At 35.0% G+C, this 24,112-nt stretch overlaps 1 pseudogene; it reads left to right on the forward strand.

The window, feature by feature from the left end:
* The first annotated feature begins 1,233 nt into the window (after positions 1–1,233).
* On the forward strand, positions 1,234–3,340 carry LOC107872554 (annotated as a pseudogene).
* Positions 3,341–24,112: the final 20,772 nt, after the last annotated feature.

Raw genomic sequence — 24,112 nt, forward strand, 5'->3', positions numbered from 1 at the left:
ATTACAAGTCAATTTGGGGGAAAGGCCTCAAGACCAAATCAATATCATCAAAATCTTTAAAAGCTTAAATCTAATTATAAATCAAAAATTCCTTTTTGTAAATTCATGATTTCTAAACCTTTAACATGATTAAGAAGAATTTACCATGCCCATGTAGGTATAGGAAAACCCCACGTACCTTAGATAATTTAGTTTGAAAGATAGAATCCGGATCTTGATCCTTTTCTTGGAATTCTTGATCTTAGGGATGAGTTCTTAATCTTTGGGGAAAGGATTAGGGTTGGATTTTTAAGAGCAATTGATTAGTTTGTAATGTATTTTGTCCAACTACTGATTTTATTTAGTGTTGTGGCTGAGGTGAGATGAGAGAAAAGACGAAAATACCCCTAAGGAAACAAAAAAGGTCGCAACAGTCCCTTAGTTGACAGGCTGATATGCTGAAGTAAATTGGGCATAACCTTTTACTCCAACGTTGGATTTGGACGAAATAAGTTGCGTTGGAAAGAGAACTCAAATACCTTTCATTTGATATATATCAATCCACCCAGTTTGTTAAATAACAGAAGTTATGGTCGACAAAAGTTGACCCAAGTTGAAATGTCCACTAAAACTTAATCGATAGAATTGTTTTCAACTCGTCTTAGAGTTAGGGGATTCTTGTGACCTCAATTCATATTCAAAGGTTTTCCCACACTATAGGAGTGATCTCCACACATACATTAACAAGGAATAATTTAGTTCGGGTCTATACGCATAGGAACGATGGTCTAAATTCTAGCCCGAAAGTACGGGGTGTTACATTATCCCCCCTTGGGATCATTCGTCCCTGAATAATGGGTAGGGAATTTTGAAGCTCTAAAATTGTAAACTAAAGAACATAACATCGCTTTGACCATTTTTCCTCAACAAAATATGCCAAGTCAGTCAATGAGACCTTTGATAACCCATAGGGAAACTGTAAGCACGAAACATGTGATAACGAAACTTGATGTCGACACGATCTTGGTATGTGTTTTATTACACATGATCAAAACATTGTAAGACATGACTTTTTTTTCTTTTTCTTTTTATAATAATCCTCAGCCTAATTAAGATTGGTACAAGATATGGATGAGATTCTCGCGGGACATAAGAATATTAACATTCTCCATCTTACAAGATACAGTGAAAATACTTAAACTTGGAGACACTATTTGTCTACGCCCCAAACAATAAATTACATGCCTCATCTCTATAATCCAACAGACAACTCAAGTCCTAACTTTAAATCAAGGAATACTAACCACATATTTAGCATTTGAATTGGATCATGAAATAGCTTCATCCAAATTACGGTTTGAGGGAAAAAAGCTGGAAGATTGCAAAAGGACCTGCCTGAGACACTGTAAAGCTGTGGTTTTCAGAGATGAATCGGATGGGGCTAGAAGTGGGAGCTGATTATTAATAAATGAGGTCTTTTATATTATAGATGACGAAAGAACGGACAAGAGAGTATTTCTTAAGGTGCAGAATTCCTCAAAAGCGTAGAAACAGTCTCCAATCATTTCTGGAGGAAAAAAAATCAATATCTCACATAGTGATAATAGGATCTACTCTTGCAGCTTTCTTTGAGATGATTGTAAGTATCACTGCTTTCTTTGTTTTTTTCAAAAAGAGGACACGCGATTCCAGAAAGTCGGGGGATTTTTTGGATCTCTAACCAATCTGATCGGGAATGCTAACTTGGTTCACTTACAATGAATTAAAATAATAACAGAAAATTTCAGCAAAAAGCTGAGGGAAGGAGGATTTTGGCGCTGTATATGAAGGAACAATGAGTAATGGCATTAAAATAATTGTAAAGCGTCTACATGGTCTAGGTCATGTGATAAGAGTCATTCCTAACAGAAGTAAAGATAGTCTGTGGCATTCACCACGTCAACCTAGTAAAACTCATTGGATTTTGTGCTGAAAAAAAAACAAAAGCTTTTGATCTATGAGCACATGGTAAATGGATCGCTAGATAAGTGGATTTATAATAAGAATCAAGAAAATGGGCTTACATGGCATACAAGGCAAAGGATAATAACAAATATTGCCAAAGCATTAGCTTAGCTTCATGACGAATGCAGCCAGAAGATAATTCATTTGGATATCAAACCACAACGTCCTGCTAGATCAAAATTTTAATGATAAGATATCTGATTTTTGGGATGTCAAAGCTAATTGAAATAGACAAAAGCAAAATTAAAACTAGAATGAGAGGGACAAGAGGATATTTAGCCCCGGAATGGTTGAAATCTGTAATCACTGAGAAAGTGTACGTGTATTCCTTTGGTATTGTGCTCTTGAAAGTTCTCTGTGGGTAGAAAAATTTAGACCCATCCCAGGCTTATGAAGATGTTCATTTGCTAACTGTTTTTGAAAGAAAAGTGGACCAACAACAACTCATGGATATGGTTGACAAAAACAATAAGGAAATGCAGATGCACAAAGTAGTAGTGACAGAAATGATGAGCATTGCTGCGTGGTGTCTACAGGGCGATTTCACCAAGAGGACTTCCATGTCATTGGTGGCTAAAGCATTGGAAGGTTTGGTGTCTGTTGAAACCAACTTGTATTACAATTTCACTAGCCTACTAAGGTTCGATCTGGCAACCAACAGAGCGAAGCCACTGACAGTTCAATATTGCCTTCAGTATTATATCGAGTCTAATCCACCTAAGTTTTACTATTCTTCAAGTTCTCCGGATAGTATTCATTTCAGTTTTGATGGTCAAACACTTACTGCATTGCAAGATTCTCCTACATCACCAGCTCAATTCATAAAGCTTCAGCCTGATAGGCATTTACGGGTATACCAATAGGATGAGAAAGTACTTAGCTTAGAAGTCATATCTGATCTTTCCCTTTCATATGGAGGGAACTGTGGGTATCCAACTGTATGTGGAAGAGATGGCATTTGTACTGGTGATGGGCGATGTAGTTTCCCGCCAGAGGAAAATTTCTTCATGCCATCAGATGAGAGGAAAAAGATAAAACTGTAGGATGTTCACAAGTGACATCCATTAACTGCACCTCTTCGCAGAATCATAGTATCATATAGCTCGGGAATACCACATATTGGAGCACAGAGGGACATTATAGCTTCTTGTTTTGAGGTCGAAATATGACATGAGTTATATAGAGAGCTCAAACCATTAGGTACAAGCAAGACCTGAATACATAAGACATAGATAGATGTCCATTTAAATCGAAGTAGGAGGAGCTTGCTTGAATAGGATTAGGAAATGGTTTATCATAATTCTTACTTGAAACTAAACACCACAAGAAACTTTGGAAACTGCTGCAATCTATCATCTCCCCCTTTCAGAAACACTAATTGTAATTACTTCTAACTCCCAAAATCATCAACTTACAACTAACATTTTCATGGGCATAGACACTCACACTTTTAGGCTCTTAATTCTCCATCTTCAAATTCTTAGAATAATATTATTACTCCTTTAATCACATACAACTTAACAAAAGCTGTAAAACTATACCAAGGCGCGCATTGCCTACCTATATCTCCTCAATTCAACTATAAAGAACACCATCCAACAACTTTCCCGACTTCTCCATACTACAAGATTCAAGAACAAAATCTAGGTACACATGACACCTATACACATCACCTTATCTAACAACATACTACCTCAGGGTTTAACTTATTCTAATATACCCACGCTCTTATCCACTTAATGATTCAACAACAATTCATCATTATAACACTAGTGTTTGCATATATACATATCACAATTACCACTTAAACTTTTCATAAATTATCAACTTAGGATTTTTCACAAATCAGATCAAGCCCACTAATTCATTCCCACAAAACATACATCTTTAATCTTAAGCTACTATTCTTACCATCACATTTTACATCTAAAGTTCAAGCCTATAGTCTAGCATCAATCATCTACTGCCGATGAAGCAAGTAACATAATATACTAGTCCATCAAAGGGGTAAGGTTACATAATAAGGATGGTCAATCTCAATATTATAATACAACCCATTTCAATCTTATCAACATGTTCTAATTTCTCACATCATATTTACTTAGCCATGTATATATTCTCACTATCACCAAATTCCAGAAACACCAATGAGTCTTTACCCGTAACTTATTGACTAGTCTATCTTTTTCCATTCACAACCTATAAATCATTTCTATAACCACCATAACTATCCACTTTGAGCTCCATCTCTATTTTCAATAAATAATAATCATATCCAGTCACTTCCTTCAAAAACTACCATACAATCTACAAATATTGCCACACATTAGTATATCACTATAAAATGGCAAACCATCCTCCAATCAACGATTATACAACTAAAACTATTTATTTACACAAAAGTCATCCTCACTCTGACTTCTAACCTTGTGACTTCATATCACCAACTTCTTGACCCATTTCAATGCCAATAGATCATGACACTTTATTAATTTCTACTACTCGGGTGGAAATATAGTTCCGACATTCTGCTAAACATCATTACCCTTATGCATGATATCCGCAACAAGAATTTTGAAAGGGGACGGAATAGACTTTGTATCTTAGGCTGAAAAGCACGATATCATCAGAATAAAAGCATACACTCAAATTAATATAACCTAAAGACTAATGGACTTCTCCCAAGTCCTCATGCTGTCTCATAACTTTATGGATGACTCAATCAGACGAAAGCACATCGTTGAGGAGCTAGACTCTTAGACTTGTATTGCCTCAACAATGAGGTAAGGCCCATGAAATTAGAACAAGGAATGAATTTATATAACTCTCACATGGACAACTCTACAACACGAACTAGAGTATGAAAGAATAAGAAACAACTCCTAAATGCTCGGTAGCCTCCTGATTATAAGTGTGGTGCAAGACACACCCATAAGCAAGACTCTATTAGACACAATTTCCCAGACACCCTGGGACCATGAACCGTGCTCTGATACCAAGTTTGTCACGACCCGAGCTGGGACCTTAGACGCGATGAGCATCCGAAACCATGAAGGCCCGGGCACCCCTTTCTATCTGGAAATCGTGAACACCATTCATATACAATAAAGAAAAAATATGGAAAATGATTACAACAGAATCATGGTCAACTTATATTTCAAACTACTCAATACTGAAATAAATTTGTAAAGATCAACATCTAACACTTCTCTACGAAATCTCTACTAACTAAAAATAATCTCTGTCTAAAGACTGGGACAAGGCCCCCAGTCAGACCATGAATCAAAATAAAATAACAATGACATATACATTAGGCCCTCCGAAATAAGGGAGGCACACTAACTTCAAACTTCTGACAAGTCAATCTACTGCTTAACGGGACCCTAGGACTGTGTATCAGAATCCTGAAATATAGGGGGTCAATACAGATGTACTGGTACGCAGGACAATCTAAAATAATGAGTTTATACATATATAACATAGGTGAGAGCAAGTCATAAAATATTATGCCTGAAATAGTTTAAAATACATCGGTCATTTCAAAAGATCTTAAAGCAATCTTGTCAATGTGATTTCATTCTTTGTATTACTTCTGAGCTAGATGGTACACCCTACATTTCTACAATCCCACGGGCTATATGGAATCCGCCCTTGGCTCGGCGGCCAAGCCCTCAATCCAAGTTTGCCGCAAGGATTAGGGTGTCAGCAAGGGAAGACACGCAAGATCACAAAGCAGGGTGTCATAATCCCCAATCAAGTCAACATGTCATGGTAGTGCACAAGATTACAAAGCAGGGCTCCTAACCATAAATCTCAATTTGGGACGATATGAATCAAGGTACACAAGATCACAAAGCACGGTACCATAATCCCATGTTGACAAATCACGGTTTCTAGCATAGAGTCTTTCAACTCGTACTTTCTTCGGGTAACCATCTAACTCTCTTTAAGCCTATTTTTAACCTTTTCAAAACATGCAACTTTCTGAATTTAAAATCTGAAAATCTAAGTGAAATCTGATTTCTATTCAATTCTATGTCTGTCATGGCATTGTCTGATTTGGTATCGTCATACCAAGACTTGCAAGTTATATTTTTGAGCCATTAAATATCATATCACAGTTTTCTCTTTCAAAACATAAGTTTAGACCACCATACTTCAAATAATTCAAGAAGATTCATTCTTTCAAAAACATTTATCAAATTATGCAAAGATTATTCTTTTTAATCATTTCAACAAATATGTGGTGGTCGTGTATTCTTGGCAACCCATGCAATTCTTTCATTATATATATATATATATATATATATATATAGAGAGAGAGAGAGAGAGAGAGAGAGTTAATATTTGTCAACATGTAAAACCCCATCTCATCAATTTAAAATCAATCTTAAATAGTTCAACAATAGTTATGAACATTGATACCATGCTTCTAAATAATATTCTAAAATCAAGTTGTGGCTGAGGTGAGACTCGACAAAATACGAAAATACCCCTAAGGAAACAAAAAAGGTCGCAACAGTCCCTTAGTTGACAGGCTGGTATGCTGAAGTAAATTGGGCATAACTTTTTACTCCATTGTTGGATTTAGACGAAATCAGTTGCGTTGGAAAGAGAACTCAAATACCTTTCATTTGATATATATCAATACACACAGTTCATTAAATAACAAAAGTTATGGTGGATGAAAGTTGACCCAATTTAAAGTGTCCACTAAAACTTAATCGATAGAATAGTTTTCAACTCGTCTTAGAGTTAGGGGATTCTTGTGACCTCAATTCATATTCAAAGGTTTTACCACACTATAGGAGTGATCACCACACATACATTAACAAGGAATAATTTAGTTCGGGTCTATACGCATAGGAACGATGGTCTAAATTCTAGCCCGAAAGTACAGGATGTTACATAGTAGCACTAAGACCCTTAGCAGCTAGGTGAATCTCAGCATCGAAAATCCATGACAAGTAATTTTTTTCCGCAGATGTCAAGTGCCACAAACTCAAGCTTTGACAAATTTGATATGATGAAAACTGCCATAAAAATAATGAAGTTAGACAACAATACAATAACATAAGAAAAGAATAATTTTTTCATGTGTAACTTTAACGTAAAACCAAAACTTTGATAAAAGAAAAATAAAAAACTACAATATCCAAGACAAATAAGTTGATTATACCTGACGGATTGAAAACTTAAAAAAGAGTAGAGTCGTGCTGATAACGTATTTCAATATTAAGAACAAGAATTACAAGAAAATAACAATAGTAGAACAAGATAGCAAGATAACAATATAAGATAATTCTTTCAAGTGTATTCAATATCTTCCCCAAGACCTCTATTTATAATATTACACGGGGGATTTCAACAAGTGTCATAAATATGATGATCAATGATGAGGTGGTAAAGATGTGAGAGTTACTACATTTAAAGGAGGATTTACATCAAGGAGTAATGGAGGAATTACACCAAGGAGTTATGGAGAAATTACACCAAGGAGTTATGGACATTCACATTCTTTTATAATAATTTAATATTTCCCTTTATTATAATGATTTGCTTAAAGAAGTTCTTGGATATATTTACTATCTCTATTTTTCTTTCAATTATCAAAAAATTAATTGTGGTGCCAAAACTAGTGAAGGTATATGCAATACAGCAATACCACATGTTTCATATCATGTGCATTCTGGACAATTTTTTATAATGATATATTATGCACATGTATGTTTGATTGGACAAATTCTTAGATTTATTTTCAATATGACAAGTTTCAATCTTATGTGTTGAGTCTTATTCTGGTACTAATTCACGAAATTTCAATTTCATGTGATACTTAGATTTTTTTGTCTCTTAAAACTTTCAAGAATTACAAATTTCTAAGTACTTTGACATATATGACATATGTTATACGGGAATGTTAAGGAGGTGGAAGCATAACTTTCTTGTTTAGGTCTCTTTTGTAGAATTTGTCTAAATCAGGTAAGATTTTTTTTATATTGATTATCTCAAATTGATTTCTAATTATAAGAAGTAATTAAATATGGGTCTTTAATTCAAGTCACACCAAATTATATAACTAAGACGCCTTTATATGGATAAGACATTGAGTTTGAATATCAATGCACCATATTGAAGATATTATGATGGCTAAGGAAAAATAAAGGGTATGCGGTGAAAAGTCATGAAATCTAACCCATTGAGTATGTTCCATTCCATGAAGTAAATGTGGTAGCAATATATGAAAGTCTGAAAGATGATAATTTGCTCCATTCTTATAGTGAATATGGTAGCAATAGATGATATACTTTGAAAGATATGTACGCGCCTCGGTGTGCTCATAAAGTAGCAATATCATGAAAGAGGTTATAAGCAATCAGAATTTAATAGGCTTAAGGCATGATTATATTTCATTCCTAGGGAATGAGAAGCATATTAATGCAAGCGTGCACTTAATTATGATGGAATCACAACTCACCTTTGAAAAAGGCAGAATAACTAGAAGAGTTATTTTGACATCTACTTCTGAAGTAGTAAGTTCAAAAATTTATTCATGTAATAGTAAATCTAAAATTTACCAAAGAAAAAAAAAATACATGTCATGGTAAACTAGGAGTTTACTACAATAAATAAGTTCATAAGTTGACATGAACAAGTGTGACATCTCGAAGATGTACATATTGAGTATTAAACATATAGTGAAGAACTAGAAAATTCTTCATGAACTTTTGATTTTGATTGTTCTTGTGATAAGTTATGGAGCAACTAATATTGGAATTGGATCCCTTAAAATCTGAAAAAAAAAAACAAAAGGTGAATAAGGGCCCGTTCACCAGTCATGTGATATGTTATGATGCGTCAATATAAGATGACCATTTGTATGTTTATTTTCAACCTGTAGTTTGACATTCATAAAGTTGCTTGCTCAATATAAAATTGAGTTAAGAGGATAATTTTCAGATTGTATAATCAAGACAATTAATCTTGATGATGATGATTTGACATTGAATGTCGTCGATAAATAGTTGAACCATTGCTAATGAGAATAAAATCTTTATTTATTGGTTTGAAATATGATATATACAAAAGCACTTGTATGCATCAAATTAATAAATTATGATTAATTCTCCTCAAAGTTAGTTCTGAGTCAAGAACCACACGTTGTCCATCTAATATTTCTTTGATGTGCGGTAAACGATTAATGAATATACCATAATGCACAAAGATGGATTCCTAAAAGATGATGGAGGATGTAAGTTAGTTTTACTAACATAAGGGGGAGATTATAAGCAACTATGAAATATGTTAGGAATTATCATCAGATTCTCATTCAAAAGACAATTAAAGTCAAATGCTGAGCGCATCTCATATCTAAGTTGTAAGTGCTCCTATTTTGTGTCCTGAAAGGACAAATTCCATGCATGCATGAAGCGTGGTAGACCAATAAGTTTCAAATGAGATAATACTTGAAAAGAATAAGGAGAAAATAATCATAATAAGAAGGAATGTACTCTTGAAGAGCCTATGACATACCACTTCATGAAACCTTATGAGAGGTTCAGGTACCTGAAAAAAATAAAGTGATGAGATCTCAAATTGTTATGTCACATTGTGAACTGATATAAATAATATATCATTAATGATAACTTTGATACAATATTGTTACAATATTGTGAAAGATTACGAGGATTCGAATTCTACGTTTATTTAAGCATGCTAACGTAGAAACATTCATCAAGTGATATGAAAGTATGCATCTTGGTAAGTGTAAAAACTTATATTTGATTTGCAGTCTAGACATTTGAAGATGTCACATATGAAATATTGAATATTGTCATTTGACAGAATTTAAATGAAAACTTTCTAAGGATTCAAAATGCTTGAAGCATATAAAAGTTTTTGAGAAACTTATTTATAATCCTTATATTGTATAAGTTTATAGCTTAAAATTTATTGAAACTTTTAGAAAGTTTTCAAAAGCAATAGATTATTTGCTGACGTGAGAAATATATTGAATTGAATTAGTTATAAAGTATCATATCTAAGTGCAGTTGATGTACTAATGTATCTTGCAAATACTACAAGGCCTAATATAGCCTTTTCAATCAATTTGTTAGCAAGGTATATTTCTGCTCCTACTAGGAGACATCGAAATGAGATAAAAAACATGAGCTTATTTTATTCTAAAGACTGCAGTCCCGATCTTATTGTTCTGCTGATGTTGGGTACTTATCTGACCTGCATAAAGCTCGGTCTCAAATAGGATATATGTTCATATGTGGGGGAATTTTCATATCTTAGAGATATACAAAGTAGTCTATCTAGCCACTTCATTGAACCATGCTGAGATAAAAGCTATTCATGAAGTATGTCGAGAGTGTGTGTGGTTAAGGTCCACAATACATCTCATTCGAGAAAAATGTGGTTCGAAATGTGGCAAAATACCCTTAATCTTATATGAAGATAATGCAGCATGCATATCACAATTTAAGGGAGGATTCGCAAAAGAAGATAGAACAAAGCACACTTCATCAAAGTTTTTCTATACATATGATCTATAAAAGAATGATTTTATTAATGTGTAACAGATTCGTTCAAGTAATAATTGACTGATTTATTCACTAAGTCTCTTTAATCTACAACTTTCAAGAAGATGGTGCACAAGATTTGGATGCAAAGGTTCAAGGATGTTCTTATTAGAGGAGTTAATAAGCATTGTACTCTTTTTCCCTTTCAAGGTTTCGTCCCACTGGTTTTTCCTTGTAAGGTTTTTAATGAGGTAGCCAAAATACGTATTATTAGAGTTGTGTACTCTTTTTCCTTCACTAGATTTTTTTTCCCACTAGGTTTTTCTAGTAAGGTTTTAACGAGGCACATTATCTATCAATTAGACATTTAAGGGGGAGTGTCATAAATGTATTTACATTGTAGTGAATGTCTATCAAGAATATAGATAAGATCTATCAAGATCTTAGATCTAGTTGATATTGTTGGACAATAAAATTTTTGAGACCAAAAATAAATAATTGAGACAAGAAAATATTGCAACAATCAATTTATTGATTTCAATATGTGAGTGTTACAATCTCTATGAATCCTCTGATTCACCTTTTCAAAAATAAATTCAGGGGCTTAAAGCTTGATCTTAAATTTGAACTTGATTTGTTGACTTGATGGACTTGATCTTGACTTGTGCTTGAATTCATGGGCTTTTGAGCTTGTTCTTAAATTTTGCGGTCTTGATCTTGAATCTTGATGAACTTGATTTGAATTCTTGAGCTTTGTAGAGAAATTGTGGTGTTTGATCCACGAGCTTTCTCTTGCTTCTTGTTAGAGTACTTGGGGTTCTTTTTATGTATTATGAGACCCCTATTTATAGTTGTGGAATGGAAAGAGTCATGATGAAGATGGACTTCCTTTGACCAATCAAATTCAAGTGATATGGCTCCTTTTATGGGCTTTGATTTCATTGGGCCTGCTGCATCATTTTGACATGTGGCATGGTCCTGTTGTCTCCTTCACTTAACTTGGCATGCCACATTATTTGACATATGGCGCTTATTTGAGCCTCTAGAATATGACAATATCTTGGGCTTAGCAAAGTGGGCTCCTCATTTGTAGCCCAAATTAATGGGCTAGCCCAATAAAAATTGGACGTTAATAAATCCATATATCTTTGGCCTTAAATAATTAATCTAATTATATTAATCCGCAATATTTATTTAGGACTAATTTATTTTGAATTTAACATAATCCAAATTTCGTACGGATTTTGATTTAATAAAATTTCGTTGCCCATAAAATACCCCTCACTTCAAGACTTGTCGAGGTATTTAATCTTTTTGAGACTAGACTTGAAGTATGATTTATTTAAACATGCTTCCTTCATGCTTTAAAGATTTCTATAAAGCTGAACCATGCAATTTACATATTGATATTGCTTATTAAAAAATCTCATATTTTTTTTTCATGAATCTCTACATGTAAGACCCGTTGGTGAGGCATGATATCTCATTCCAAATAGATTTTGGAAAACTTTTCACTGCCTTACTTAACTAGGAATAAAACTCTTCCAATTTGAATTTATATTGGAGAAGGAAACAGCTCCCAATTAGAATTTGTATGGGAGAAGGACATAACCTCCAATTAGAATTTGTATGGGAGAAGAACATAACCTCCAATTTGAATTTGTATGGCAAAAGAAAACAACCTCCAATTTGAATTTGTATTGGAGATGGAAGCTCTTCCAATTCAAATTTATATTGGAGAAGGAAACATACACCCAACAACTCTATAAAAGAATGTAGGTTCCACACTATTTCAATATCAATTTTGGAGTTTTCAAGCCATCAATAATATTGAGGTAATTTCTTTTCCTCCTACTTTTCTCTTATTTTCGTCACTTTTTTCAATACAGCATGCTAGTGGTAGAAAATTCATATCTCATTGTAGGAATATCAAAATCATGAACCATTTGATATTCTAAAAAGTAGACTTTGATATCGACAACATATCCAAAATTTAGCTTTAAAGTCCATCAATATAATTCTTGATAATTTTTTAAATTTAGCCCTGAATTTTATCATGCTGAAAATTTTAGATTTGTGCATCTTTACTAAAACTTTCATATCTTGAACTAGGAATGACGAAATTGCAAGCCGCTTGATTCTTAAGAAACTAGACACAAAGATATATATCATATCTGGAATTCATAATTTAATACTTTCGATATTATTTTAGGTGTTATCTCGACATCAGGATTGAGTTTTGATGCATCGACAATTTCAGATTTATGTGATGTCACCAAAAAAATTATATCTCAATGTGAGAGTTTCGAAATTATGATCCGCTTGATTTTATAGATCTCGAAACATGCATATATAACATATCCAAAATTTAAATTTTAACACTTCTTGGATTGTTCTAGATGATTTTTTTGAAGTCGATCTTATACGCTGTCTGGCAGAGGATTCTAGATTTGCACCGCCTCACCAAATAATTTTTATCTTGATATGGGACAATAACCACCAAAGAGTGTTTTGATTGCTTGAAACTAGATTTTTAGGGATTTATTCTCATCAAGGCATCTTGTCTCAATCCAAGTTGGTCATATACAACTTTCAAGATCGCAACGCTCTGACAGGTAACATCCTTTCTATTTGTGTTTTTGCTTTCTTTCTTGTTTTCTTTTTTTTAAGGGTTGAAATAAATAGCAATATGCGACAATCGACTTAGGGTGTGAGAGTTTAACTTTGCCTCCGTATACTCTAATACCGACCAATTTTGCTTGAAGACGATGGACGTCGGCTTAAGGTGCGAGGATTTATTTTACCTCCGTCACCTCAAGACCCGACCAATTTTTCTTGAAGATGATGAACGTCGGCTTAAGGTACGAGGGTTTAATTTTTCCTCCATCACCTCAAAACCCTACCAATTTTACTTGAAGATGGTGGATGTCGGCTTAAGGTGCGAAGGTTTAATTTTGCCTCCGTCACCTTAAGACTCCATCAATTTTGCTTGAAAACGGTGAACGTTGACTTAAGGTGCGAAGGTTTAATTTTGCCTCTGTCACCTCGAGACCCGACCAATTTTGATTGAAGACGGTGGGCGTCGGCTTAAGGTGCAAATGTTTAATTTTTCCTCCGTCACCTCAAGACCTGACCAATTTTTCTTGAAAACGATGGACGTCGGCTTAAGGTGCGAAGTTTTAATTTTGCCTCCATTACCTCAAGATCTAACCAATTTTGCTTGAAGACGGTGGAAGTTGGCTTAAGGTGCGAGGGTTTAACTTCTCATCCGTCACCTCAAGACCCAACCAATTTTGCTTCAAGATACAATGGTTTTTTTTAAGTAAGGCCCCTTTAACCGATGCATTTATCCAATGGTCTTCTTGAAGTATGGGTCTTTTCAATGGTCATCTTATGGTGCAAAGTGACAAATTTTGTCCACCTTAAGGCATGGAAATTTCGATATCCTTTTAAGGATAAAACCGTGAGAGTCCAGCTTAAGGTGCAAAAGGACAAATCTTGTCCACCTTAAGGCATGGAAACTTTTAAATATAAACATGTAAGAGGCCAACTTAAGATGCAAAGGGATAAATCTTGTCCACCTTTAGGAATAAAGATTTTGATATCCTTTTAAGGATAAACCCGTTAGAGGCCAGATTAAGGTGCAAAGGGACAAATCTTTTCCACCTTAAGGCATGGAAACTTTTAAGGATAAACACGTAAGAGACCAGCTTAAGGTGCAAAGGACAAATCTGGTCCACCTTAAAGCAAGAAAATTACAATATCCTCTTAAGTATAAACTCGTTAGAGGTCAGCTTAAGTTACAAAGGGAAAAATCTTGTCCACCTTAAGGTATGGAAACTTTTAAGGATAAACACGTAAGAGGTTAGCTTAAGGTGCAAAGTGACAAATTTTGTCCACCTTAAGGCATGAAAATTTTGAGATCCTTTTAGTTGCAAGCTTGGAGAACTTTAGCATTACAAATTCCATTGAAGGAACTCTTTTTTTTTCGACGGGTTGCCCCATGAGCCATAAATATTTAGAGTAAGTCCAAAATTTAATTTGAATAGTTTCATACTTGGCGTTCGTTTGACAGATACTGCAAGAACATATTTTTTCCACACTTATGCAACTGAACTTAGAATGAAATTTAAGCGCCTATGTACCTCAGTGAAGAGGATCAAGTCACAATGTAGTTTTGGGTGAATTTTTTTTCTTTTTTTTTGTATCCTAACTTTTGCCTGGGATGCCTCTTTTGAGGTTTTCAACCCAGCAGACATTTTTTTTAGACGTACACAGTTTGTACTCTTGCGGGCCAGGAGTGGACATGAAGTTTATACTCTTTCCTTAAGGAGTGTCATCTTTCTTTAAGGATAGTACTTCTTCAAGACCTTGACGTTGATAGGGCCGATTTTCACTCCATCTACATCGACAAGCTTGTAAACACCATTTGAATATACGTCTCGTACGACATATGATCTATCCCACTTTGGGGTAAATTTCCCCCCAGACTTACGAGAAGTAATAATGGATCTTCTTACTGTGAGGACTTGATCTCCAACTTGGAAGCACCTCAAGCGAACTCTTTTGTTGAAAGAACGAGATAGACGAGCTTGGTAACATTCAAGATTTTGCTTAGCCTCCAGTCTCTTTTCATCAAGATCTTCTAATTCTAAAAGATGCAATTTAGCATTTTCATCATCAGTGAGCCCTTCTTGAATACCCAGTCTTAAAGAAGGTATTTGACGCTCAAGTGGCAAAACGACTTCAACTCCAAAAAAAAGCGAATATGGGGTTACTTGTGTTGGTGTGCAGTAAGTTGTTCTATATGCCCATAAAGCTTCTTCCACTCATTTATGATAGTCTTACTTGTACTTGGAAATGACTTTCTTCAATAGATTGCATAAATTCTTATTAAACTCTTCGGCAAGGCCTTTAGCGACAGCAGGTACATAGAAGACTTGCGCTGCTTGAAGCCAAAGAGAACACAAATCTTGTTCATCAACTTGTTATCTAATCTCTTGCCATTGTTGGTTATTATATATTGAGGGATCCGAAAAGGTAGATGATATTCACTCGGATGAAATTTGTAACATTCTCTTTCTTTACTTTTTTAAGTGCAACAACTTCGGCCCATTTTGAGAAGTAATCTGTTACGGCCAAGATGTATCAGTGTCCACCAGAAGATTTTGGTAGTGGACCAATAACATCCATTCCCCAAGCATTTAATGGCCAATATTCTACAATTATGTGTAATACTTTAGGAGATTGATGTATGAAATTGTCATGGAATTGGCAAGCTTTGCATCTTCTAGCATAGTCCAATAAATCTTTCACCATCGTTGACCAATAATATCTCATCCTTTTAATATGAAAATAGAGCTTCAGTCCAGACTGATGCGATCCACAAACTCCTGAGTTCACTTCTTGAGAAGCTTGAATTATTTCTTCCTCTCCGAAAAATTGTAAGAGTACTTCTTCAAATGATCTTCTGTACAGTGTGTCCTTATAGTAAAGGAAGCAAGGTGCACGACGAAGAATGTCAGCCCTTCTCCTTGGATCCTCTGAAAGTATCCCATAACATAAGAAATCAATGATAGGTTATCGACAATCTTCTTTTATAGATTCATACACGACAACGAGCTATTCAACCTCATTTTCTACATCCTCATTTGATGGCGGTACTACCCATTCTTAGCGGATAGTAACTCATATCTGATTTGGAAGAGTAAAGGTTGAGGCTATGGCAGCTAAGGCAGCTAAGGCATTAGCTTGCTTATTTTCTCTCCTTGGCATATGTTGGAGGGTTACTTCTCCAAGCCATCCCATTAACTTTTGTGCATGATCATAATATGGTCGTAGTTCAGGATTTCTGACTTCATAGCTTTCCAAAAGCTGCTTGATCACCAATTGGGAGTCACCAAAGACTTGTAATTACAGTTGTTTCATGTCAACTGCCATCTCAAGTCCAAGTATTAATGCCTGATATTCAGCAACATTATTAGAGCAATATTTTGTTAAGGTAAAAGAGTATGGGATGAACTTTCCTTATGTAGTGACGAACACCACACCGGCACCAGCTCCATCTCGATGTACGATACCATCAAAGTACATATTTCATGGGGGTCGGGCTTCAATAACCATTGCATCTTCATTAGGAAGTTCATCGCTCAATTCCCAGTCATCAGGTATCAGGTGGTCTACCAAGAAGTCAACCAATGTTTGTTCCTTTACAGCCTTTTGGGGAATAGACACAATATCAAACAATTGAAATTGAAGGTACCATCTTGTAAGTCGGTCATTGAGGACAAGCTTCAACATTACAAACTTGATGGGATTTGTCCTAGACAAAAGATGGACAACATGAGCTTGAAAGTAGTGTTTCATCTGTTAAATTGGGAAGGCCAATAAAAAACACAACTTTTTGATTGGATAATACTTTAGCTCATTCGGCGTCACCATTCTTCTTAGATAGTAAAGAGAGTTTTCTTTGCCTTCACTATTTTCTTGAACCAGTTGTTCTCTAACTGACCTCTCTTATGCCGCGATATAGAGTATCAACGGCTTCCAAGGTATGGGTGCCGTAAGAACTGGTGCCTTCATTAAGTATGATTTAATACTCTCAAGGGTATTACTATAAGCTTGGTCCCATTCGAAGGGAGTATCCTTCATGAAATGACTAAATGGTTGACATTTTCCAGCTAGGTTTAAGATAAACCTCCTTAAATATGCTAGCCTTCCTTGAAGGCTTTTTAACTCATGAATATTTCGAGGCTCATGTATCTTTAAAATTGCATCGACCATTAAGTTATCAATTTCAATTCCTCAGTGTCGCAAAATAAATTCAAGAAACTTTTCAGAAGTAACTCCAAAGGCAAACTTCAATGGATTTACCCTAAATTGATATCATTGGAGTAATTAAAACACCATTCTTAGGTCTTTTAAGTGGCCGTCTCTCTTTTTTGACTTTACCACTAAGTCATCCATATAGCATTCAATATTTTTATGGAGTATACCATCAAATATGATTTGCATAGCCCTTTGATAAGTGGCGCCATCATTCTTCAAACCAAAAGGTATCATTTTGTAGCAATAAATACCTTTGAGCATATGAAATGCAGTGAGTTTTTCATCCTTTGGTGCCATACGAATTAGATTGTAGCCGGATGAACTATCCATGAAGGACATTGTCTCATAACCAATGGTGGTATCAATCATCAACTCTGGCATAGGGATTGGAAAGTTATCCTTAGGGCAGACATTATTGAGATCCTGAAAGTCGACACAAACTTGAATTTAGCCATTCTTTTTTCGTACTGGAACAATACTTGAAATCCACATGGGTTATTTAACTTCACAAATAAAGCCAGCTTCAATGAGTTTGTTAAGTTTATTTTAAATCAATGGAACCAACTCTGGCCTAAAGTGCCTCTGGGCTTGCTTAACAGGATGATCACTATTCTTGACCGCCAACTGATGGACTGCTACTCTTGGATCTATGCCAGACATTTCCTTATAGCTCCAAGAAAAGTCATCTATATATTTTTTGAGTATGTCCTTATAAGTAATCTCCTCCTTTACTTCAAGAAATGCACTTGGGAAAGTTGGTCTTGGGTCTTCATTAATTCCAAGATTAACTTCCTTTAGGGGATCTATTGTGGCCTTTACTCTTTCTTTAAGTTGCGATAGAGCATCTCCAGTATCTTCCTCCCCTTGAGGATCATCGTCGTTGATAGATATGTGGTAGCTACAGAAAGTATCTTCCATCACTTTATCAACCTTTATTTGGGATGAGACCTCGTTCACATTTTGGGCCATAACATGATATGAGGAGCCAACACTTTTTTCATATTCCTCACACTTTTTGGTATAAACTACGGTATGAGCTTTATCTTCTTACACCTTATTGCATGAAACCACCTATTCTGTCTGTCGCCTCATTCTAGAAGGAATAAAACTTTAGAAATCCTTCTGAATTTTAAGTGAAGAGTGCATCATCGTGCTTTGCGACTTCTTTAATGCTTGTTGCTTTTCTTCTTATTTAGAGGTCCCAACCTTTCGAACACAAAAGTTCTTGCAGTTGATTCTCCAAGTCGGTCAAAGATATAAGACCTTTTGTTGGATGTTATAGACTCTTTTTCTATAGTGATATAGTTATTAACCACTCTTCTTATGGAGATGAGAATTGGAGGTGGCTGCATGTATCCTAGGCCTTCACGTGCCTACCTAGTTATACCTTTCGATGGAAATTTTCCCAAATTTGATGGCTTGTTAGGATTATATCCAACCTTTACAAATATCTTGTATGCATTTGGGTCGAAGCCCTATTTCATATGCTTCATTGGGAGTTTCATATCTTGCGATGAATTTTGAGCCACATACTCTCCAATTAGTCTTGAGGATGGATTTATTGCGTCAATTCTCCTGATAGGTAAAGTTAGCCCACTTAGCACATTATCTTGGGTATCAAAATGGTGATCTTTATCTTTCTTTACCTTTGGTACATAGCGAAGAACAAGAGTTAGCTTATTTTTCGTAGGTACGAAGCTTTTTCTATTGGAAGTGAAGAAGGGCTTCTTGGTGGTGACTTTTTTGATAGTCACTATGAACTTCTTAGATGCAAGATCATCACACTTGGTTTTGGTGATATCTTCAACCATTTCATATTCACAACATAATTCTTTAAGTTGAATTTTGCATCGACAAAGTGTGACTCAGCTTCAGTGAATGGTCTATCATTGGCAACTATCTTTCTTTCCTCTCTGCCTTTAAGGTACTTCAAGTAATGATAGTAAGAGGATGAGATAATTTTGTTCTTGTGCACCCAAGGCCTACCAAGTAATATATTGTATGAAGTTTTGACATCGACCACATGCATCAATGCATTTAATTGAAAATCATCCATAAGAATCCCTAACTTAATAGCTCTCATGGCTCTCTGGCCCCCTAGTTAAAGCCTTGGATCATTATACGGCTTTCATCCAATTCGTCGATAGTGATGCCAAGTTCCTTCATTGTACGGATAGGCAGGATGTTAACTCTGGATCCCTCATTAATCAAGATTCTATTTATCTTCTTTCCTAGAACTTGACCTACTATGTACAAAGGACCATTGTGTAGGGTTCCTCCAAGTAGAAGATTATTATTTGTAAATATAATTTTTGTATCACATACATGTGTCTCTTAGATAAGTGGATCCATAGGCTTTTCAAAAGATAGAGGAACATCTGCGGGTAGGTTTTCACCCTTTGCCCCCTCTTTGCCAGTATTAAAACATAATGCCTCAAGGTTGACTTGAGTAGTCTTTGCAAGAAACCAACTTGGTATGAATTCTTTTAATGTTACTGGACACCGTGGTTTTTGGTGGTGAAGCTCTATTACCTTCTCTTTCTTTGGAAGTTCAACCAAATTCTATTTCTTTGGTTTTTTTACCATCCTCTTTCTAGTTGGCTACTTGAATGACTTATTTTGTAGACTCATCTTTCTGCATCTGCTCCTGGTCATCAGAGTCCAACCTTTGTCATCGCCTTCGTCAACTGAAAATCTGTTAGGCTCTAATATTTTCTTATTATATTCTTCAACACATATTTGGGTAGGATCAAGCGAGCCAAAAGTGATAGATATTTGATAAGAATTGGTTGTCTCATCGTCGAAAAAGATCTTCTTATTTGCCAGTTGCATGACTTTGTCTTTAAAGACAAAGCACTTTTCTAGAGGGTGACTCACAAACCTATGACACTTGCAATAATTAGGTTCATTGGTCCTTCCATCTTTATTGGGTCATTTCATCTCTAGGAGTTCAATGAGCTTATGCTCAAGGAGTTCGTCGAAAATCTCAGCAACATCAGAATCAAGGAAGGGATATCTCTTTTCTTGCATCTCTTTTAAAGTTTTTTGATTTAGAAGTGCTCCAGAAGTCGTCTTCATACTTTGTTTCTTGCTCACTTTCATGGTGGCCTTCACAGGAGACACGTCAATATTCATAGATTCCTTTTGTCATTTTCGGGGACAAACTTGGCCCATCTTTTGGATTCCTGCTTATCCTTTTCCCCTCGAGAGTCATGGATAGGCATTGCTCCCTTTCCAGTAGAAGACATGCTCAACTCCATGTCATGAGCATGGGTAGATAACTCTTCAAAGGATTTAGGCTTAATTCCTTGAAAGATGTAGAGAATCTTCCAGTGCATTCCTTGGACATACATTTCTATTGCAGAAGCTTTGTTGAGCCTATCTTTTCAGTTTAGGCTAGCATTTCTCCATCGATTGATGAAGTCGATGACTGTTTTGTCTTTTTTCACCAATTATTTGTGAGCTCTACTATGCACATTGTACTTCTTGTGCTATAAAAGTGATTCAAGAACTCATGCTACTATTGCTCCCAACTATTGATGGAGTTAGGCTTAAGGTCCGTAAACCAATCAAAGGTGTTTCCCTTTAGGAAATGAACAAACTGTTTGGCAAGATAGTCACCGTAAGTTTCAGCATTATTACATGTCTCAACAAAGTGTGCAACATATTATTTTGGGTTCCCTTTGCCATAAAATTATTAAAATTTAGGGGGTTGATAGCCGGCCGACATTTTGAGGCTATCTATTCTCGTAGTGTAGGGCTTGGCATATGCAGGGGAAGACTTAGTGACAACATTATACTTTTTTTGGGGTCTCTTCAATGAATTCCTTCAATTGCTCAATTGGTATCATTCCTTTAGAAGAAACTTTTACTTCTTTAGTTGGTGGTGTTTGCTTCACAAGATGTTCTATCTCGTGAGCCTCTGGAGATTTTTCATGTGCATGGCTAGAGTCTTTATCTATCAGGCCTTCCACCCTATCCACTATCTTATCAATTAGAGCATCATAATTCTGAACATATATGGTTAGACCCTCAATTGCCTTTGTCAGATTCGTAAGCTATTCCTCCATAGATGAGGCATCAGTCACCATTGCTTGCATGATTGCTGAAGACATTGGAGAGTAACACGAATTATTGTATAAGTATATCTTTGAAGTTCTCAGCTTATATGGTGTAAGTGGAGATGATGCATTTGTTGAACGACCATCGTTCTTTACACCAGAGTATTTGGAACCGAAATGCTCAAGTAGAGCTAACGTCTTCTTAAGCGATTTCGCCACACTGCTTCCTCCATTCGAAGCACTTGCATTGGGCTTCATTTTTTGGGGGGTTTAAGATCCAAAAATTAGAGTTGGCGCAGACGACACTGGATATGTTTGTTGTCCTAGAAAGCCTGCCTTGCTCCTTGTGACAGCTCCCAAGCTTTTAAAAGTAACACCAAGGATGCTTTATACTTTAGCAGAGAACTTTGAATCATCAACATTGGAAGCAGTTGATTGAGAGTTGACCTTCTTGGAAGTCATTTCGTTATTCTTAAACTTGGAAATATGAAGGTTGAGATGAGAGGTAGATATTGTCCCACTGGGCGTGCCAGAATTTGTTGGACAATAAAATTTTTGAGACCCAAAATAAATAATCAAGACAATAAAATATTGTGACAATCAATTTATTGATTTCAGCATGTGAGTGTTACAATTTCTATGAATCCTCTGATTCGCCTTTTCAAAAATAAATTCAAGGGCTTGAAGCTTGATCTTGAATTTGAACTTGATTTGTTGACTTGATGGACTTGATCTTGACTTGTTCTTGAATTCAAAGCCTTTTGAGCTTGTTCTTAAATCCTGCGGTCTTGATATTGAATCTTGATGAACTTGATTTGAATTCTTGAGCTTTGTAGAGAAATTGCGGTATTTTATTTATGAGCTTTCTCTTGATTCTTGTTAGAGTTCTTGGGGTTCTTTTTCTGTATTATGATATCCCTATTTATAGTTGTGGAACGGATAGAGTCATGATGAAGATGAACTTTCTTTGACCAATCAAATTCAAGTAACATGGCTCATTTTATGGGCTTTGATTTCATTGGGCCTGCTGCATCATTTTGACATGTGGCATGGTCCTATTGGCTTCTTCCCTTGACTTGACATGCCACGTCATTTGACACGTGACACTTATTTGGGCCTCTAGAATATAACAATAGCTTGGGCTTAGCAAAGTGGGCTCCTCATTTGCAGCCCAAATCAATGGGCTAGCCCAATAAAAATTGGACTTTAATTAAATCCATATATGTTTGGACTTAAATAATTAATTCAATTATACTAATCCACAATATTTATTTGGGACTAATCTATTTTGAATTTAACACAATCCGAATTTCGTATGGATTTTGCTTTAATAAAATTTTGTTGCCCACAGATATCTATTAGGATTTGAAGTATCTATCTTTTAGATAGAAACTAGAAGTAATTTCTCCTATAAATAGAAGGATTTTATTCAATGTAAATCATTCTCAGTAATCTCTCAAGATATCTCTCATCCATCAAGAGAAATAGAGAAACCTCCTCTGTTCTCTCTCTACGCTTGTTCTTTTCTTCTTTATTATTTATTTTTTAACATTTTTAATTTATTTCTTACATTAATGATACTAATTATTTTTATTAATTAAAAGTTATCACACAACGTCTCTACGAGAAAATAACTTATACGTTTGCTATGATATTTGGCAAAATAAATGACTTTTAGTTACAAATTTTGTTAGTGACATAATTAAATAATTTCATAACTTTGGTGCTGTAAAAAAGTTGAGTAGCCATCAGCGAAATAACCCTGTAAGCGGAAAACATGTTTATTAAATGGAAATATGGAATACAATAATTCCACTAAGAAGAATTAACAGGTAGCAATATGAAATAGCAACACTTCTTTTTTTAAAATCCGTGATAGTAGCTATAGTACTAGCCTTGTTTCAGGTGCGTTATTGTTTGCCGTACTATATATTGATAGTCTTGTTTATTTTATTATTTGGTGTGTTAATATTTATATTTCTTGTTGTCTTTACTATTTTTCTAGACTATTTTTATTTTGAGTCGTGGTCTATCGAAAATAATCTATCTCACCTCTAAAGCAATGATGTGGATGACGTACATTCACGCTCCCCAAATCCCACTCTGCGGGAATATTCCATTGTTATTTTGGAAGATTCAAAAGTACATGATGATAAATAAAGAAATCATTTCATTATGATTTGGAGATCATGAACAAATATGGCCAATCCACGATAATTCAGTTACATGAACCCGACAAATAATTAATTAAACAAAATTAAATTAAATTATGAACTTACGATGATGCGATGCTGAGGCATGGTTTAATATAATTAAAGTAAAATAATGCATCTTATATTGAATTTATTTCTCCAAAAAATGTACCTAAACCATGTTCGTGAAGATAAATTTTTCAATAAAATAATTATTTTTTCTGTGAAATAATGTTTCTGCTGGATCAATTTCCTACAACTGCATGTGACTGGTGTGGGGTACTAAAACTATTTTTGATGTACTACAAATTAAATATTTTGTCCAACAACTTGATGATCATCAAAAAAATAATTTTTTTCTTAAAATTTGTAACAATAATTTTGAAATGTTTATTGATACTGAATATGTCTTTATTAATTTAGGTCGAATGAAATATAAGTATTCTAAATATGAAATGGATGGTCCATGACTGCTTCAGCAAATTTTCTTCAAAGAGATACCGATATTCATCAGAATCTT

This window comes from Capsicum annuum, chromosome 5, assembly GCF_002878395.1.
Source record: "Capsicum annuum cultivar UCD-10X-F1 chromosome 5, UCD10Xv1.1, whole genome shotgun sequence".
NCBI classification, from domain to species: Eukaryota; Viridiplantae; Streptophyta; class Magnoliopsida; order Solanales; family Solanaceae; genus Capsicum; species Capsicum annuum.